General features: G+C 39.7%; 1 protein-coding gene across 1 annotated transcript in view; it reads left to right on the top strand.

Annotated features, from left to right (window-relative positions):
- The window catches only part of nrsn1 (neurensin 1), a 116,173-nt gene that overhangs the window by 25,224 nt on the left and 71,835 nt on the right, over positions 1-19,114 (top strand). Inside the window, exon 3 of the mRNA XM_020937096.2 lies at positions 5,942-6,094. The gene's annotated coding sequence lies outside the window, so the exon portion shown is untranslated. The remainder of the gene's footprint in view (positions 1-5,941; positions 6,095-19,114) is intronic.

The raw sequence follows: 19,114 nt of genomic DNA, 5'->3' as shown, positions 1-19,114 counted from the left end.
CTCAGGGGTAATGGAGAGGTTGCCGTTGCGTGTCTGTGTGTGTGATGTATGGAGGAATATATTCAGATGTGTGTGTTTTCATGAATCTCTAGGGGTGCTCTCGCCAAAGCCAGCTGTATATCACAGCAGTCTCCCAAGTGTAACTTCAAAGTCGCAGCCAGCTCAGTTCAGGCTATTTCTGACACAGTCAAAGGAAGGACACATGTGTTTATGTTGGAGTTTGTGTAACAAAACCTGGACATACATAAAATACTTCTCACCTTCCCACAGCGTTGGAACTGTTTCTTTAAGGATATGGTGTCACTGAGTTTGGATTCTCAACAGGATTATGGAGGAGCCTCTCTGGCACTGAGTCTGGACAGCACAAGGTCCAGTGACAGACTTAATTCAGAACTTTGAATACACTTTTTCTATACATGCATGCCTAACCTCCCAACTCTCTGTTGTTAAGATTGTATACACTTCACAAACTTATTTTATTATATTTATTACATTATTGTTAGTGATTGATAGTGGTCAGAAATAGCCAAATAGTACATGTACAAGTACATGGGTTATTGTAAATAGCTGTATAGCTAACTTGTGTTGGACAGAAATGTATTTAGTAACTTCAATAGTTTAGTCAAACTGATTTTTATGTTTAAACCAAAGTTATTTGTACTGTATATATTTTGTTAATATGTTTTTTTTACACATCGTCAGTGAATGATCATGAACACCATTGGCCAGAGAAGCCCACTTTGTACAGACTCCCATACCTATGTCCAGATGTTCGTACTCCAGCTGCCTTCACACACTTACAGTAGTTTTAACTAATTTCTTCTCTATCCCTTTCATGTTTCCCTTTAATGTCGAGTTTATTTTCCCTATAATTTTCCCTGTCCTACATGTGATCCGCGGCACATTCAGCGGTTGGAGCGTCTGAAAGCCATTACTCTCACATCACTCCCCCTCTCCCCCTCTCCTCTCCCCGGCCTCTCCGTCTGTCTGTTCCTGTGCAACGGAGTCAGTAACACCACAGCAGGAGGTGAATGAGGGAGCGCTGGAGGCAGGAAGGAGCGTTGCAGGGCGCAGAAATGCAGCACAGCACCTCGTGTGACGGCAGATGAGCAGCTAGATGTATGACAAGGCAAAAAACAAAGAAAAGCAAAGAAAACTCCACTTGTCCGCACATGTAACTCTGGTTGTGTGAGTCATTGTGTCTGTGGACTTTGTTGTGTGTGCATGTGCATAATGAGCACGGTGCCAGGCTGCAGCAGCTGGGAAGACCATCCTCTGTTCTCGTGTCATCAATAAATGATCAGAGTGGGCCATCTGGAGAGAGGGAACCACCAGCCACCACGACCTGGCACAGAACGGCACACTGGAAAAGACACAGAGACGCTGGGGAGAGAGAGAGAGGAGAGGAAGAGAGGGAGGAGAGGTGGCAGTGTGAGGGACACATAATGTTACCGAAAAGAAAGTCACTGACACAGAAATAAACAGTTCAATATTAACACAGTCAAAAAAAACAATTTTGTGTGATTGATTGTTTGTTGACTGTCACGAATATTTTCAAAAGTCCAAAGAGGGTTAAAGTAGTTCCTTGAAAAAGGAAAATGTGATTGGTCAATGAATGAGATGAATGAATACGTGAGTGAGTAGTTGTCTTTTTATGCGTATCAGCCATTTACTGAACTTTGTAGTCAGTGGGATTTACCCTTTACATTTCAAATACTACATTAAGCCAATGAGAACTGAGGTAATGAACTCCAGTGTTCTGTCAACAATCTGGGTAAACAAATAATTTGCATAGCCAGCATTTAAAGAAGTGCTTGTGGCAAACCACTCTGATCTTCAGACTAAAAGATTTGAGTTATCTTCTGTTTCTAATTAAACATTAGAATCAACAATGGGGGCATCATTATGTGCTGTTTACCATAATATTGTGAATAATAATTACTATTACAACAAACACAGTTGTAAATTGCAACTGAAAATGCAGCGAGAAGGAGAAGTGACAGGAAGGAAGAGAGTGTGGAGAAGACAGAGGAGGATGTGAGATGTGGGGAATCAGGAAGTGCTGTGGGCGGCTGCTGTTGGGCCTAAGGCTGACACACATGCACAGATCTGTAATGTATGCACACATGACCATTCTTACCTCGAGCCACTCCAACAGCAGTTTAATCACAACCCGGTGTGAGCGTAAAGAGACTATGGGGAGGGTGAAATGTATGGTAAAAAGTATATCAGCTATTTTTCAAATTTTATACAGGGACTGGGGAATATTGTTGTTAATATATTAGTGATGGTTTTATAGTGGCCAGGGCAAACATTTTTGATTTTTTTTTTCTGTTTATAATGGGAAGCTAGGTAGCTGTACATGTCATTATAAAATAAATTGTATCATATCCCCGATAAATACATTTTGGTCTAACTTTTACTAAAGGAGGAAGTTAATTTTTAAACTTAACTGCAACTTCAATATGTATGCCTTGTTTGGGGTTTTAAAATACTGATATTGATATTGGCATGTATTTGTTATTGTCTACAATAGCAAGAGAAATATTGGATATCTATTGAATTAGCATTTCATATTGATATATATATAGCCTTTAGTTTATCAGAAACAATAGTTCCAGAAAGACACACAATGTCTTCTCATAGATTCTTCAACCAATAAAAAAATGCTGTAGTGAAAAGGAGTAACCTCAGGGTGAGCTACAGAAAACAGGATTAACTCCAGAGCCCTTATACAATAGAAGTGTCCAGGGCAGCTGAATGAAGTTGAATATAACCATATAAGCAGTGGTATACGCATGGTTCATTCAGACAGATGAGGGCAGCAGGGGTCAGGAGAGGTCCCTGGGTCAGGACAAGAGCACAGATGGGGCTAGCTAAGGTCCACTCATCACTTGGTGAGTGACTGAGCGACAACTTGCAAAGAGCTGTAAAATAATTACATATAAATTCAATGTATTATAATATAATATAAGTAAATGGCACAGAAACATTGAATATAATTTATTTGTCATTAATCAGTGTATCATTTGCTCATTCATTATTCAAAATAAAACCAAAAATAAGAAAGTGAAAAAAACATTTGTCATTATTTGTCTCCAAAACCCAAATGAAAAAACAGACGATTTTTTTTTTTGATTTTTCGATTTTGTGTTTAAATGAATAATGGAAAAAAACGATAACAGTCGTTTCCCATTTCCGTGACTTAAACTGAGATGCTGGACTGAACCGGGACTGAACCAGGACTGATCCCAGGATTAATGCCAGGACTAAAACAGGACTACACCAGGACCAAACCAGAACTGAACCCGGACTGCGTGTTGGGATGGGCCCGGAGGTGCGTCTGCGCAGGCTGTTGGGTGATCAGGGCTGAGACCGGGACTGAGACCGGGACTGAAACTGGTTAATCCTGGCTCAGTCCTGGAGTTCAGTCCTGGTTCAGTCCTGAGTCGCAGGAAACAGGAAACTGAAGTTATCCGTTTTTTCCATTACTCATTTAAACACAAAATTGAAAACTGAAAAAACAAATCATTATCATTCTTTTTTTCATTTTGGTTTTGGAGACAAATATTGAAGAAATTTTTTTTGTTTTTTTGTTTTCTTATTTTTGGTTTTATTTTGAAAAACTAATGAATGATACACGGATTGTCATTGTCAGGTAAAAAACATAAATTGCAGTTTGTCAACTCACTCAACTCATCTAATTGACCCAGAATTAGTAATTACTTATGGATCTATCAACAGAGCATTTACAAACCATGAAACCATAGAGACGTTGGAACAGTATTGCAGTATTCTAGAGAAAGGACAATGAGTCTGTAATAGTCTGTAATAAAGATGAATTGAATGCAGTATAAGATTGTCCATGTACTTTTTAAAGGATAATTTGTAATTGTAACACATTTGGCTGTTCAAGGACATAGCAGAATAAACTGATGAGAGATCAGGGAAACATATTCACTGTCAATTGGACCTGTGGGCCATATAAAGTCTTGAGTTCCCCTGATGGCCATGTGCTTAGACTAAGTCCAGACAGGCCAGGAAGACACTTGGACAGACTGCTGTCAACTTCTTTTTGTTTTGAATAAGGCCTTTATTATGTTTAGCCCCATGCTATCTGTCACTGAAAAAAGGTGAACATATTTTAGGTTGAGGCACCCTATTAAACAAAGACAAAGAATTGTACCATATAGCTGTACAGTTATTTAGTCAATTTAATGTTATAAAAGTTAATTATTTACATTAAAATATTCTGTAGGCTTATAGTCTTAGATTGCTTAATATCACACAAATTCATGTCAGAAAATTATTGCATGGTTGTATGTTCATGACACTATTTTAACATAATTACTATACAGTGGGCTTCACTCTATACCCGTAAGTTAATGCACTAAATGAAGACATCCCCCAGCTATCTTTAGAGTGGTGCTTGTATGTGAACATGTAAGCTTAAATGCAGTTCTAATTTGAATATGCATGGTCATTTCAGACTTAATTTGCCTCACTGTGCGACTAATTTGTGCTCCAATAAGTAGCATATGCCCAAGGCCATATAACCTAGCCATCCTTAGGTTTTAAAAGAGCTTTTACCATTCGTAGACCCTGTAAAGGTATACACAGATTAACCAGTGTAATTGAATTAACCTATTAGAGGTGAGTTTACGCATGCACTACATATAAATGGTTAGCAATATGCAAGCACCTAATCGACTATGCAGATATGTAAACAACAGCAGTTATGTGTTGCTTGTAGAGTCAGCAATCTGAACTCTCAAGGTTTAGCTAGTGCTGGGTCAGCACTAGTCTAGAAATGCTAACTTTTCACACTCATACAGAAAAAATAAATAAATTATTTCTACACATTGTGACTTTACAGAAGCATATTACCATATTGCCCATTCATTGTGGGTGTTATATTTCATCTGCTTTCCATTTGCTATCAGCATAGAACTTTCTAGTGATGATGTCATATAAGTTGTACACTCATTTCCAAAGAAATGCTTTTTTCCAACTCAATTTATGCAATGTTATTTTTTAAAAATTCTATTTCCTTATTCTAAGAAATAATTTTGATTAGCTGTATTGTCAAAGAGTATCTCGGGCCAGCTGAAAGCATCCTTACAAATGGTGCCAACTTGCTTACAAACACTACTGGGGTCAGTTTATGCATAAATACCACTGATACACATTTTATTAAAAGGGAAGGCTGGAATATTCTTTCTGTCCTGGTCTCTGAGCATTTAATGACAGACGTCTTTCCACTGGGAATAATGCTGCACATAACCTCTGTCATTTGTGCTTTATACCATGTAGGAGGAGAGCTGTGAAGCTTTCTAACCTTTGACTTGGACATTGGCCTTGTTTTCCATTTTTATAATGGAATAAATAAATGCATAACATGCATTTAAGTATGAATTTATATCTTGGAGAATATTGAAAACCGTAAAATCAGTTGGTATAATTTTATTGGAGGAATAAATTTGTGAAAAATCAATATAGAATTACGTTCAACAGCAGAGAGGATCACATGCAATTCTGATTGCATTCTGATATGTCAACATACATATTTACGAGTAAATATGTGTATCCCATGATTTAAGTAACGCCAAGTACCTCTGTAATAGCAGTAGCTTCAAAAGTGCACTTCTTCTCATTCATCTTCCAGTAGCCTCCTCAATCTGTCCCTCAAAGACACACCTCGGTACGGCACCATATGCACAGGCACAAGATCCTGCCAAGCTGTGTACAGCCCCTCATTCTTCTCACAGCAGGAGGCCCAACTGTACACTACTGTATATTTATAAGTTACTGCATATAAGCACAATAATAAATGAATTATTTACCTGGGTGCTGTGCCACCAAACAGCGTGATGATTTCTTGGTTTTTGAAAAAGTCTTTGAAAACGGTTCAGTTGTGAAGCTAATGTTTGTTGTTTTGCAGGGTGTTTTTCCGTCCTTTTCTCACACTTGGCTGGTTGTGATCAGTGACAGAACCATCAGCTTTTTGGATATTCAGATGCGCAGAAGGGGCCACCTGCTGGGAGAGCTGCTGTCAGCATCCACGTGCACACACCTGCCCACACGCGCACACAAGGTAACACTTGGGTGATGTAACCTTTACTCCTCCTTGTCAAGGAAGCACATTGTAAATACATGTTTATGTAGTGAGTGCCACCTCCACACTCCATGGTACTGCCAACAATAAAAACAGGTTACATGCACACTATACGGTAAAAGATCATCAGGATCACCAAAGTTTTGCAGCTATTTATGTACTTTTATTTACAGAATAAGGTTTAGTAGTACTTGTGTTTTTTTATGTATTTTGTATAATTTACCGGTGACAAAAGACAAAAATATAATTTGAGTTTAAGACAGAGCCACTGTATGATATGAATACTGATTTGATGTGTCGTTCAAGTGACAGGTTCAAGTCCAAGGTGACACAGAACTGATGGTGACAGGCTGGTGATATGAGCGCTATTTTGTCACAGCTGAATCTGAGAGTTGGATGAAAGCCAGGTCTTGAGGTCATAGAGGCAAATGGAAAGGGAATGAGGTATGGGTTGGACAGACAGCTTGATGGAAACATATATATAAGTGTCATCATCATGTCCATATCTGTGTATCAATTGTCCAAGTAAAAGAATGTGTTTTTTGCTAAAGAGGTGTGGTCTGTTAACCAATCCTTGAGGAACATCTTGTTTGGTTGTCTGTTGAAGAGATGGTAATGATGGTCCAGTTGTCAGAATAGGAAGGAAATCAGTATCAAATGCAGAGGAGTCAACAGTGAGTTGTTAGTGTCCTATTTATTAATGGTAAACACACACACACAAAAAAAGTATATTGTTTTGTAATAAATAATCAATACTCATAGTATTGCACAGGTTTACTAAAATTAAAATAAAGTCAAAAGCTTTAAAGAAAGTAAAAAAAATGCTGCTTCTACAAGTAAATGTAATTCTCTAATTGCATTAAGGTAAAAAAGGACAGAATTACACAGACTTGGATTTTTAGTAACAACCGTTTATGTGTCCATCATTTTTGACATTTACCAGTGTGTCAAGTCTGATGGGGCGTGAAGCCAAAGTAACAATCATCTTCCTATTTTTTGCCTCTTCCCCTCCTCCCCCATCTTTCTTTCCTATTCTTTATTTGCTGCATACATTTTCACTGTTAAATGGAATTATGATCAAAGAGTTTGTGGCAGCGTATTGTGTGTCCTAACGTTAGTCACACATCACTGAGTTGAATTTTGATCTGCCTGGAGCGCCGCACACTAAAAAGGCAGACAGGGAGAAAGAGAGAGAGAGAGCGCTGCGAGGAAGTAGAGGAGGGAGGAGAATGGTGTGGGGTGAAGAAAGCGAAAATAGGAAACATGGCAAAGAGTGAAAACAATGTGCGCTGGTGCCAGCATCATTCCCCGAGTCTTTCTACCTCGTTCTCTCTTTCTCTCCCTCTCTCTCTCCCCCACTCTCTCTCTTCCTCTCGCTCTCTCTCCCTTGAAGCCTTTCTGTTGCAGCCCGGCCTGCCACTGAGGGAATTGGAGGATGGATAGAGGATGTGTGGAGTAGAGGGTGGAGGGTGTAGGAGGGGGTGGGGGTCAGACCAAAAACAGAGAAAAAGAAAAGGAGAAGGTTGAATAATGAGGAGATGCCATGTCTTGTCTTTGAGATGACAAGCTAATGGGATAATTCCATGTGTACAAAAATTGTCAGCAAGTGTGCCAAGGAATGCATACATTATAAGTACATTATATTTTCCTCAACCTGCCATGCTTCAATATTGTTAAGTTATCAATCTTTTGAAGGTATAAAGTAACAAGCCCTTGCAAGCCTAGATTAACCGAGATGCTGAAAAGTGTATTATTTAAACCTTTTGTCATAATAAACATCCTCATTAGTCCACACTAGGAGCCAGAGGACTGGAAAAGAAAAGGAAAAGAAAAAGTAAGTTAAGTAGAAATCCCTATTCAGTCATTAATGTAATGGAAAACTGCTGGGTTACATTTTAGCTGAGTCAAAAATTATTTTGTCTCTTTACCCCCAAGTCTAAAAATAATTAAACTGTGCCTCAGCTCAACACATGATTTATTTATGAATGAGCTATAGGAGGAGGTAATATTGCAAATAGGCTGATGGAAAAAGGGTGTATGCAATGGCTGATACACTTTAAAATGCATATTGAGGTAAGAAAAAAAGAAAAGAAAAAAACATTTCTATAGGCACACTGTGAGATATGGGAGTATGTGTTTATTATATTCTGTTTCCACATTGTGCAAAGACCCTGACCCTGCCTAGGACCACCACTCCATCGTTCCTTCTCTGGAGGGTCTTGGTCTGGAAGAAATAACTAGCAGTCCTGACAGGCAGCCTGAAAACAACGTAGTTTACCAATCTCACAATATGCCCCCATACGTATCTTTGCAAAATAAAAACACTGTCTTTTTTTGTTTTTGTTAAATTTATTACAATCAACTATATCGTCTTTAGGCTGGTTATATAATACAAGAAAAGGTACTGGCACGGAAAAACAGACATTCAAGTACTGGCACACGAAAAAATGTAAGAGTACCCGGCCCTGTGTATGGTCTTCTTTTTTTTCTAATTATTAATATATTAATTCTCCTATTTAATAAAGTACAGATATTCTACAAGAGTATGAGAGGAAGTGGAATATACACATAGTGATGTGTTGTGGCTGAACAAAAAGAGGTTTATATATTTATATTTCTCTAAATGAGACACAATAATGGCACAATCTCTTTTTAGATAACCTCTGACCCGTCACTAAATGTAATGTCTGTATGATATCTAAAAATGTGTTGAAATATTTGTTTGTACAGTAAAGCATGTATACAAGTATGCAACTTAATGTGGATGTAGCTGAGGTCTTCTTAAGCATGCCCCTTGAGCTGTGTGCAGGCAGGCATCGCATTCCCAATTGACAGAGGCGTGACTGGGCCAACCTTTAGTGACACGACCATGGCTCACCAGGGATCCACATGTCGGTCCAGGATGAAGAGAGTTCAGGGGTCTTGGCTTGGGGAAAATAATTGGGCAGTGGACATCCAGGCCCTAGACCTAGGCCAGGCCAAATTTATCTAAGTATCAGACAGATAGACATAAACTAGGCAGTTAGTGAGTCCGGAGAGGCCATGGAAGCTCTGACCGGGCCAAGCAGTATGTTGACATGTTTTCACATCCAGAGCACATGGGGGGATAGATGGGCCCGCTGTGAGATGAGGCTGTGCTGATACGGGCTTGCCGCTCTATTAGTGGCCTCTCAGTCCCACATGTCCACAAACCAGGCTGATAAACAAACACACTTCCAAAATCTACACTTTCAATTGCCATTTCAGCTACTTCATTTTTTATTTGCAGGTTTCTACAGGACATTTTCCAAACTTGCTGTTAAATGATTGCTACTGCTATTACAAAAAATATTGATGGAATGTATTCTTAACATTCATGATTTTCAATCTTGTGTCTCTACAGGAAAAACAAATTTGTAGCTCTAAACATTATGTAAAGTTGATTTGATGGCATGCTGTTTCATAATGTAACCTCCTCTCTGACTCTTATTTGGCTTTGGGTCTTGTCGCTCCATGTGGCAGAATCTGTTCCTGACAACAAGCTATTTCTAGATACATTTGTCACATATTGCTTTTCCATCAAAGTGCTAATATCACAGTGCATGTATTCCATTCTAATTAACATGTGGGGACACCTCTTTAGTGCACCTGATAGAGCCCATATCACAGGCTTAGGTCGCTCTGCTCAAAGTCATTCACTTTTATGACCCCCTTTCCCATCCAGGTGTCTCTATTAAATAAAGGCTAAAAAGACCCAAAATAAACTAAAAAATGTGTAAAGCTTAATTCATTACCCTTAAAACACAGTTAGCCACTTTCATTTGTAAATAGTGAAGGGGATTAATGAAAGTCATTAGGAGTCTCCTTATTTAGTTAGCATGGCCGACAGCCAGTAAAACCAATGTGCGCCAGCCTGCTCTCGGCCAAAGCTGCAGTGGCTGACCGGGCTGCCAGATGACATGCCCTTACCGAGCCTTCACTTGGGGCACACGGGGGATATATGGGGACAGTTGAGCCAGACAAGGTGAGAGCATCAGTCCTGGACGCTGAGAAGAAGGCAGTAATTGGCCGGCAGACAGGAACAGACCAAGGTACGGTTATAGCTGGAGTCCCCTATCAGCCATTGACAGCACATCATCTATCCTGCGCCGGACTTCATAGAGACTTTGGGAATCCTCCATAGGAAATATGAGCGCCATTTTGGGTGAAGGAGAAACAAGTCACACAGTTCTATAACGTGTAATATTCATCAGATACTCTTTGCCTTTTAACTCTATTGCTTTAACTTGGCACATCTTCCACGGCTTCACCTACTATTTTTGGACCAACTACAAACACTTGACACTGTTGCTTGGACTAGTTCTTTCATGTCCTCCTCTCATTGCACACACCGATATAGTGACTTCTGTGGGGATTTGGAGCAGGCCTGAGACAGCGCGTGTGATGCCGAGTACATGCAGCAGCGTCGGCCCTGTGTTGGTGGGTTAGTATGGGTATTGCTGGCCCCGGGGAGTCAGGCTCAGACCAAATTACCTGTCAGGGGTTGACATCACCTACCCCCCAGCCAACCAGATACAGAGGACACTGGGCTCCTAGGCTCCTGTGATGTGTCAGCTTCCCTCTACTCTTTAATTCCTTTAGTAAATAAAATTATTTACATATGTTGCAGTGTTAGAAAGTCATTGTAAGTGAGATAAATATACTGATTGTTTATAATGTAGTGTCATCTTTTTGGTTTCCAATTGTATAGTCAGTTGTGACTAAGAGTTCTGCTGTTGTATCCTTGGGCAAGACACTTTACCTACCCATGTGTGATATGTTCAGATGGCACACAATGACAACTTTCCATCCCTCAGTAAAGGCATTCAAGGCAGTTTTGGCTGCAAAAGTAGCTTTACCATCACCAGGTGCAGAGTGAATGAATACTGCAATGTAAAGCATCTTTAGTCATTATTATATATATTAAAACAGCTTAGCATCACCATTTTTATAACAATTCTAACCATAACTGGCAAATGTAACAATACAAATGAACATTCAATTTGTTCACTTCTTTTAAACGCGGTTTACAATAATGATTCAAAAGCAGCCTCACACAAACATTGCATATACATAAACATTACATGTAATGTTAGAAAATGCATCCAAAACATTTTCTTCTGATCTGGTAATGTATAAAAATGCAAAAACAGACCCCATGTGTCCCTGTGGTGCTAGTTAATGTAGTCTGCTGACAATGTACCAGACAAATGCTGCTTATAAATGCCGCGACACACAAACACCTGAAGGCACATGTCAGGTCCATCTCGTATTTATCCTTGGGTGCTAGGGCCCAGGCTCCCATATCTACATGCCCCTCTATCTGCACTTGTGAATGAATACCCCTATGTACACACCGAGGCACCACGAGACACACCACCACCAAATTGCACCCCTAACAACAACTCCACATACACATAATTGAAAACGAGTGTCACTCATAAGCATGCCCACTACCGGATGATAACCAATTCCCCCGTCCTATCTTGGGTGTCTCTCCAGCACGCGGCCCCCATGACCCCCTACGGTCACCCGAGAGTGAGAAAATGGGAGCCAGAGCCAACATGTCTGATTATGCTGTACTTGTCAAAACAGCAATAGGAGGCATGGAGTGAAGCTGAATGTTCTCAAGACTGTTCTCTCAAGGTCACTGTGTTTTTTCTTTCCACCCAGACCTCCTACCGGGAATAGACATGACTGACTGCTGCCTGCTCCAACAATATGTTATGTGTAGGATATAGTTCGGCAGAAAAATGGGCCAAAGTCAAACATACTGATCATAACTTTCACTTCTAGAACACAGACGGGACAAGGCATGATTATGTGTAGATTGTATTTCAATATCCTCAAAACCAGCTCCATCCCCTGCACAATTTGATTCATACATTTTACATGCATCATGATTAAATATATGTTCCATATGATTCCTAACTCAGAACTTGCACTTAGACAGCTGGTAAACTAACTCAGGCAAAGTCTTAGTTTTAGTCAAGTGCTTTTAAAGATTCTCCTCTTCATTTAAGCAACTATAGACCAACTATAATGCAATACAATAAGTTGCATTATTCATGTGCTCTTCAGTCACTGCTTCTGTGGGCCCTAAGTAGCCTTGGAGCATTCTGATTGACATGGCTGTCATTCTCAGTCAACACTTTCTCCACTACCAACACCACCACCAAATGTGAAATTACATTTTTATAAGGGGTCATGTTTCAGAAGTAATTAGGTTGTCCTTATGTTTTCTGTTTTGTTTTGTTTTTTTGCCAAAATTCCAATAATATTTACTTTCATTTGCAATGTGGATTTTTGTTGACTTTGAAAACACTTTGAGAGACAGTAGGTCCATCATTATGCTCAGTGCCCCATGAGTGTGCATACTGAGATGGAATAAATTCTACTTCCATAATAACAAAAGTAAAAAAGTCAACAGAAAGATTTCACAAAGCTGGAGAAGGTTAATACCTTGGGCTTAACCAGGATTTTTGCAGCTCCACAGATATTGCTTGATAAAGAAACACCTACATGCACACATCTGATTTATCCAGGGACCAGAGGACTAAAATTGCTTTTCTTTCATAGTGACAACATTTTTGCTCAAAGCTTAAAAGTGCTTTTTCTAAGACTTGGTTTAGCTTTAGCCAGATTTTTGTTGTGTCAGGATTTCTATTTATTCTGAGTCCAGGCATGTGGGTATCCTGCAGGCTCGCCCAAATGTAAATGCTTCCATTGCAAGTCAACGTAAACCTATTTCCAGTTGGGACCAGACTGACTTAAAGTTATTTAGTGAGGCTGTAGGGCGATTTATTCCTACATGGTCCAATTTACATGGAGCTTTCTGTGTCTTGGGCTACACAGCTTTCTTGTCAAAATTGAATGTGTGCAGGGAAGATCCGTCCCTTTTAAGAGGACCGGAGTTTCAGTATTGAGTCCAAGATTGACTAGCTGTCACCAGATATTGATTTCCTCTCGCCTACTTAGTTCATAGCAATAAGCCAAGGGTAAATCCCAGTGTAGCTCACAGTTGCACCACAAACAGAATGCTGCAAATCACCAACACACTGTTTTGACCCTTTTTTATGATGTGATGTAAAATCCATGTAGCTCTAAGTAACTTTGAAATGTTGTCCCAGTAGTCACAGCGCCCATGACATACATATTCTATCTCAAATCCACAGTTATGGATTGTAAAAGTTGCTTTGGCCTAAGTGAGAGATGACGTAGGTCTTACTTTCCATGTGTTTTTAATCTCCTCAGACTGAGCATAAGCTTCCCCTATAAAGCATTTTTATAGACCTAAATTGGAACAAAGTGACTTATTGAGATGGTATACAAGCCATTTAAGACAAATAAAGTTTACAAGTCTCTGAATTATGATGTTGTGGTATCCCTTGCCTGATTAGAGATTGTGATAGGTTGGAGAGCAGTGATTAATCAGCTCTCTAAAAGAATAATGAGAGGACGCTTGTTAGCAAGCCAAACACCTGCAAAGGCAGACGCTCTGTCGATGTGTGTAAGTGTGATGTGGGTGACTGCAGACTTGGAAGAGGTCCAAGAGGAGCACTAATACCTGAACTTGTTGCAGGTCTAATAAAAGAATCTGACACTAGAATAACTTAATCACTCAGGCAATTTACATCAGCAGCCAAACAACATAACTCTGCTGTCTGATTGCTCAAACAGCAGCGCGTCATGTTTTCATGTTTTTCTCGGGACTTGCACAGTGCTGAGGAGGAGAGATGGATGGATGGACACACTGATTTCACTGATGTGGCTGCTCAGCGGGCTGCCAATATTTTCATGCCAGTATGAAGCCAGATAACTAATAAATGTTACATGCAGTGTATGTTGCAGAGCAGGGGGTACGGGGCAGGATATTTATGCATGCAGGTCCACTAAGTCAGATCAAATAGATCTCCAGCCTCTCACAGTTGTTTGGGTCTTATCCAAACTGATCTGCCCATATTCACTGCCAAATGAGAAACATGAAATCTCTGGAATATTTGTCACATTAAAAAGTCAGCTCCGAAGTTTAAAAAGCTGGTGCTGAGTTGGATAATTAAAGGAGTATAATTTTTCATCATATTTTTACAGTACTCTCCAGCCCTGGCCTATATAGTCTTATAGTGTCCAAGCTGTTGGTCTGTGGATGGGTGCATTGTTGGCATATAGTTTCCTTGGGAAAGTCCAGTTTCTACTTTGTTTACCAGCGGATGTCGCTGCACATTAGGGCTAATTCTGAGAGACAGTAGAGGGTGGATGGGCTACATTTGACGTGCATCCCGGGTCAGGGCAGGCAGACCCCCTGCTGGGCGGCTTCGCCTGTCGCAACCTTTAATTACAACAGCACTGACAGCTCTGCAGATGGTCCGGCGAGAACACGGAATGCACATATCTGTTTTTTTCTTCTTGGCATTTTCCATGGGCATGTATTTCACAATTACCTCATTTATATCTATGTTATTTGTGTTTGTTTAGTTGCCTGAGTGCATTTGGTGTTTTCAGACTATCATCATATGTCAATTGTATAAACCAGTCTCTGACAATTGTGATCAGGAGTTTCCATTAATAATGCGAAACCACAAATAGACAGTTCGATCTCTGAATGCTTTCTAGAGCATGTCTTACTTGTGTAAATGCAAACCTTCCCATTGAAAACGCTGCTCCTAAAAGCCCTTGATGAGTCATTCATGCAAACATTAGTTGTTGCTTTTTACTTTTGTGGGAAGCTCCAAGAAAGAGAGCCTCTCAATAATTGATGCCATTACCATGCATCACCTGTCACTAAATGCAGGGGGACAAAGATTTACCTAAATGGCAGTGTGGCTCTGGGATGGTGGGAGCAGACAATAAGAGTGCACTCGTATAATTGTATGCATTTGTTGCTTTAAGTCGCATACAGATAGAAATAACGACACAGAGAGAATAGGCTAGGGAAAATACAGTATGAAGAGGACTCAGGAGTAACACAGAAAGAGGCAGCGTTAATGAAAGAGACGAGACCAATCATTTCTTCAAGTGATTGCAGAGATGAGGGATAATTTATTATGAATGTGTGTCGAGCTGCCTTTGACTTGGATGCATTAGCTTGGCCCTGCGACTGTCTCTCAATAGAATCACAATTTATCTGTAGCCCAGTATTATGCAAATGAGTGTGTTGACCAGCTCCAAATTTATAGATGGCCTTTCCTCAAGCCATTGTGCTATAATTAATGACTCACTCACTGTTTATTCTGTCAGGTGCTGCTTAGAAAAGGGACAGAGATAGAGTGTTCATCTGTAAACAAAATAAGACATCAATGTGGTATTATAATGAATAGGGCACAGTAAGATGACAGTGAGTGAGCGAATGCCTGTCATGTACGGCAGTAAGTCTTGTCCCTTATAGAGTCACCTGTTATTTAAGTGACCATAAGACTTCTAGCATGTGGAGGTAGTAACTTGTATCTTGTATCAGTTTCTAACTTGTAGTATGTTAGGAAATGCTATGTTAGGAAATTTCATCTCTCGTTTTTTTATTTTTATTTTACACAGTTTAAGATAATCTTACCACTAGACCACTGGTGATAAAATCTAAAAAAAATGATCTGGGTTAAAAATAACTAAAATAGATATTGTTTTTTTTTGTTTGTTTGTTTTTTCCAGTGGGATGCACAAAAAGCATTTATCATTTGTTTGTTTGCGAGTTATTAGTTAAGTTGTTTACTGCTGTATCTGTCTTAACTATATTTGGCATCTCGACTTTGACTCACCTACAGCTCAGTGACACCCTGACTCACATGGACGTGTGGAGGCTCTGTGCGTCAGGGTTCAGTGGACACTTTGGTAATGTGAATGAGGAGAGTGGGGATCAGGCTGTCTGCTTCATGGCCAACCAACTCCAGACCTTGGTAGAATGAGCTGAATCTCTCCTGACTGCTTAAACTGTAACTGTTAGATCTTATACCTCATTATTTAATTCACACAAAGTTCAGTTACTGCACATCAAGTTTTGCAGGTTTACTGTCTGGATATAGAGTTAGGTTAGGACAGACATCAGGTGTCCACAAGTAATTGTAGAGATTGATACTTTGTGTTGAAAACCCTGAAAGCCAAATCTGAAGAGAAGGAAGCCAATTTTAAGACCAGCGACAAATGTTACATTTATTTCTCTGCATCTACAAGTTAACACATTCTCATTTTGTTCTGAAATATGCCAGTAATGTGCACCCAGTCTGGGCCTGGAGCCAGTGCTGTCTCACAGTTTTGCAAAATCTCCCCGGGATTGAACAACTCGGCGCTTACAGTTCGGAAAAGGTCCAGGAATGAATCCGATCTGGCCCTGTGAATAAATATTAGCCAGCCATCTGATGCACATCCGTCCAAGAGAAACCTGCCTGTTAAACACAGCTGCCTGACACGCATGGAGCTAAAGATCACTCACACCCACATCTAGTGGAGAGTTTGGTGACGACAAGATAGGAATGCAGACAGACATCCATGTGTAAAAATGCCTAGCCACCCATGCATCCAGTCATCCACTTATCCAGCCATGCATTTGTCCATCCATCCATCTGCTGCCAATTCGTTTATCGCTCCATCGATCCTCCCATCCATCTGCCTGCTCATCCAGCCATCACACTTGGGTTTGAACAAGGGTCTTGGTTTGAGCCAAGGCTAAAGTGGGCCATGTGAGGTTTTGAAAAAACAGTTAATATGTCATTGGGAGCTTTTAGACAGATCATGTAAGTCTAACAAGTGCCAGTGTCCACTGAACTTTGTGTAGATTTTGGAGCTCAGAAAACAGAGGTTCTATTAAGAAGCTTTTGATGCTAAATTATTTGCCAAATGGAAAATGTTTTGCTGAAGAGAAATCAATCTGTAGGTTACATCTGAACAAAGTAGTTCATATTAATTATGATCACAAACTGCTTTGATTTTTCTTACGTACGGCACAACCAATCAAGGCTATCAAAATATCACCAATTACAATGTTATTGCAACATTGAACATATCTATCCATATTTATCTGCTTTTTCATACTCTGCAGCCCAATTCAATACTGATACAGTATTGATAAACATATTGATGCATAAATCTGATACATATTTAATATACAGAGCATGTGACATATTAGTAAATCTTAACATGTTGCCTCGGCAGAGCTCTGGTGCTGGACACACATGTAGAAGCACTAACCTGCCCAAAGCCAAGGTCAGAAAGCTGCAATATAGATGAGCATATTTGATCACACTGGGAGAGGTTATGCAAATAGGATCCCCGCAATTAAAGCAAATTCATGCATAATACATCAAGCCTCTTGACTGGTCTGTGTGCTGTTTGTGTGAGTGTGTCTACTGGCATCGAGCTTTTCAAACTGGTTGCAAAATAGGTGTGGCCACATCTCATCGCTCTAAGATATTATCTATTTTTAGTGTTCATTTTATCATTTTTTTATTCTAAGTGTGTTTTATGAAGCCCGGTAGTGATGTGAATGTGTAATTTGTATGCTATGCTAAATGATACCAAATAATTCACTAGAATAATTTAGAATAAATCATTTATCTCTATGATTTCCATTTAGAGCCAAGGGAGACATTTGGGGTGGAACAGCTATAAATATTCATAAAAAGTAAAAACAATTTTCATTGAAAACCCACTCACACCTGCACATTTGTATGTGCCTAACAGCTGCTCCAGATGAGTTTGTAGTTTGACTTGTGAACTTTCAAGGCCACAATCTTCACATCAGGATCATTATGCTAATTCTGTTACTCTTTTCATCTGTTACTGTTGTATATTTATAAATTGTGTGCTTGGAGAAATCATTTGTAAACTGTAAGTCACAACCCTTCTCCTCACACTCTGATCCTTCCATCTTCCATTCAGCCATATAAATCTCACTGCACATTTTATATTATAGCCATGTCCTGTAAAATATAGCGCTTATACTTTTTTCAATTTGTTACATTCATAATCAAGTTAATATTTTACACACATTTTTATGTAGTCTCTTTTAAGATAAATTATTTAGGTATCTGAAGATTTAAAGTTCAATTGGGGTCAGTGCATATAAAAATAAATCAGTTGAATAATAACGTGTGACCCAGTTTATGTGGAAATGTTCAAATGTTGAATAAAAGGCTGAATTGGCAATTGGATGTTTTTGGATCATCAACTGTGTCGCTGTCTATTAATGGCCATATTAAAATTATGGAAAAAATGTTTTAGCTGAAAATTCTGGCAGATTGTGACTGGGACACTGCTCACACAAAGCTCTCTATTCCCTTTGCAGGCTGCCTATCTGGCTGTAATTATGCTTATCCTCTTTTGGGGTGACCCCCCTTTACCCCTCCCTCACCAAGCCCCATTTGCCCCTGAAATCTTTATGGATCCTGGAGCCGGTTGTCATGGAAACTAGGAGTACGCCAGGCACATGGTTGTTACCCCCCCTTAAATACAATTAATATGCAGGCTGATTTATCCCCTTCTTTCTTAGGAAAAGGGGTGTGGGTGGGCAGAAAAGGGGGGTCTAGTATAATTGGGGTAGGGTCTTTTTGGGGTGGGGGAGGTGTGCAGGTTTTTTGAAAAATGCATCTGACTTTTTTTTCCTTTGGAGGATGTTTCGAGGATGGGTGCACTGATGGGTAAGGGATAAAAGAGGATAAGGACGCGGAATGAGATGATTTTAAAGCTAAACCCAAGCTCTGCAAGAAACATTTTTGCCTCCGTTCGTTTTGGCTGCTATAACAGTTGTGACAATGTAACGGCCGGTGGTCTGGAACGGTGAAAGGTCAAATTGAAAGCGCATACATGAATTTGCTGCATCTAAAAGAAATGTTGAGACCTTAGGGATGGGGGGAAACAGGAAATTAAAAAAAGGTCAAATGCGCGGTGACACGAAATACAAGGAATACAGAAATGTTTGTGATTTTTTATGCATTAAAGTAAAATGTCATGAAAAGTTAATGTCAGAGGGGAGTATTTGTGGGCACTCTTATTTAT

The sequence above is a fragment of the Boleophthalmus pectinirostris genome, unplaced genomic scaffold, assembly GCF_026225935.1.
Source record: "Boleophthalmus pectinirostris isolate CB_2022bp ecotype Guang Dong unplaced genomic scaffold, ASM2622593v1 HiC_scaffold_6, whole genome shotgun sequence".
Classification (NCBI taxonomy): domain Eukaryota; kingdom Metazoa; phylum Chordata; class Actinopteri; order Gobiiformes; family Gobiidae; genus Boleophthalmus; species Boleophthalmus pectinirostris.
Note: the sequence above shows the minus strand (reverse complement) of the source record. Positions and strands in the feature narration are given on the sequence as shown.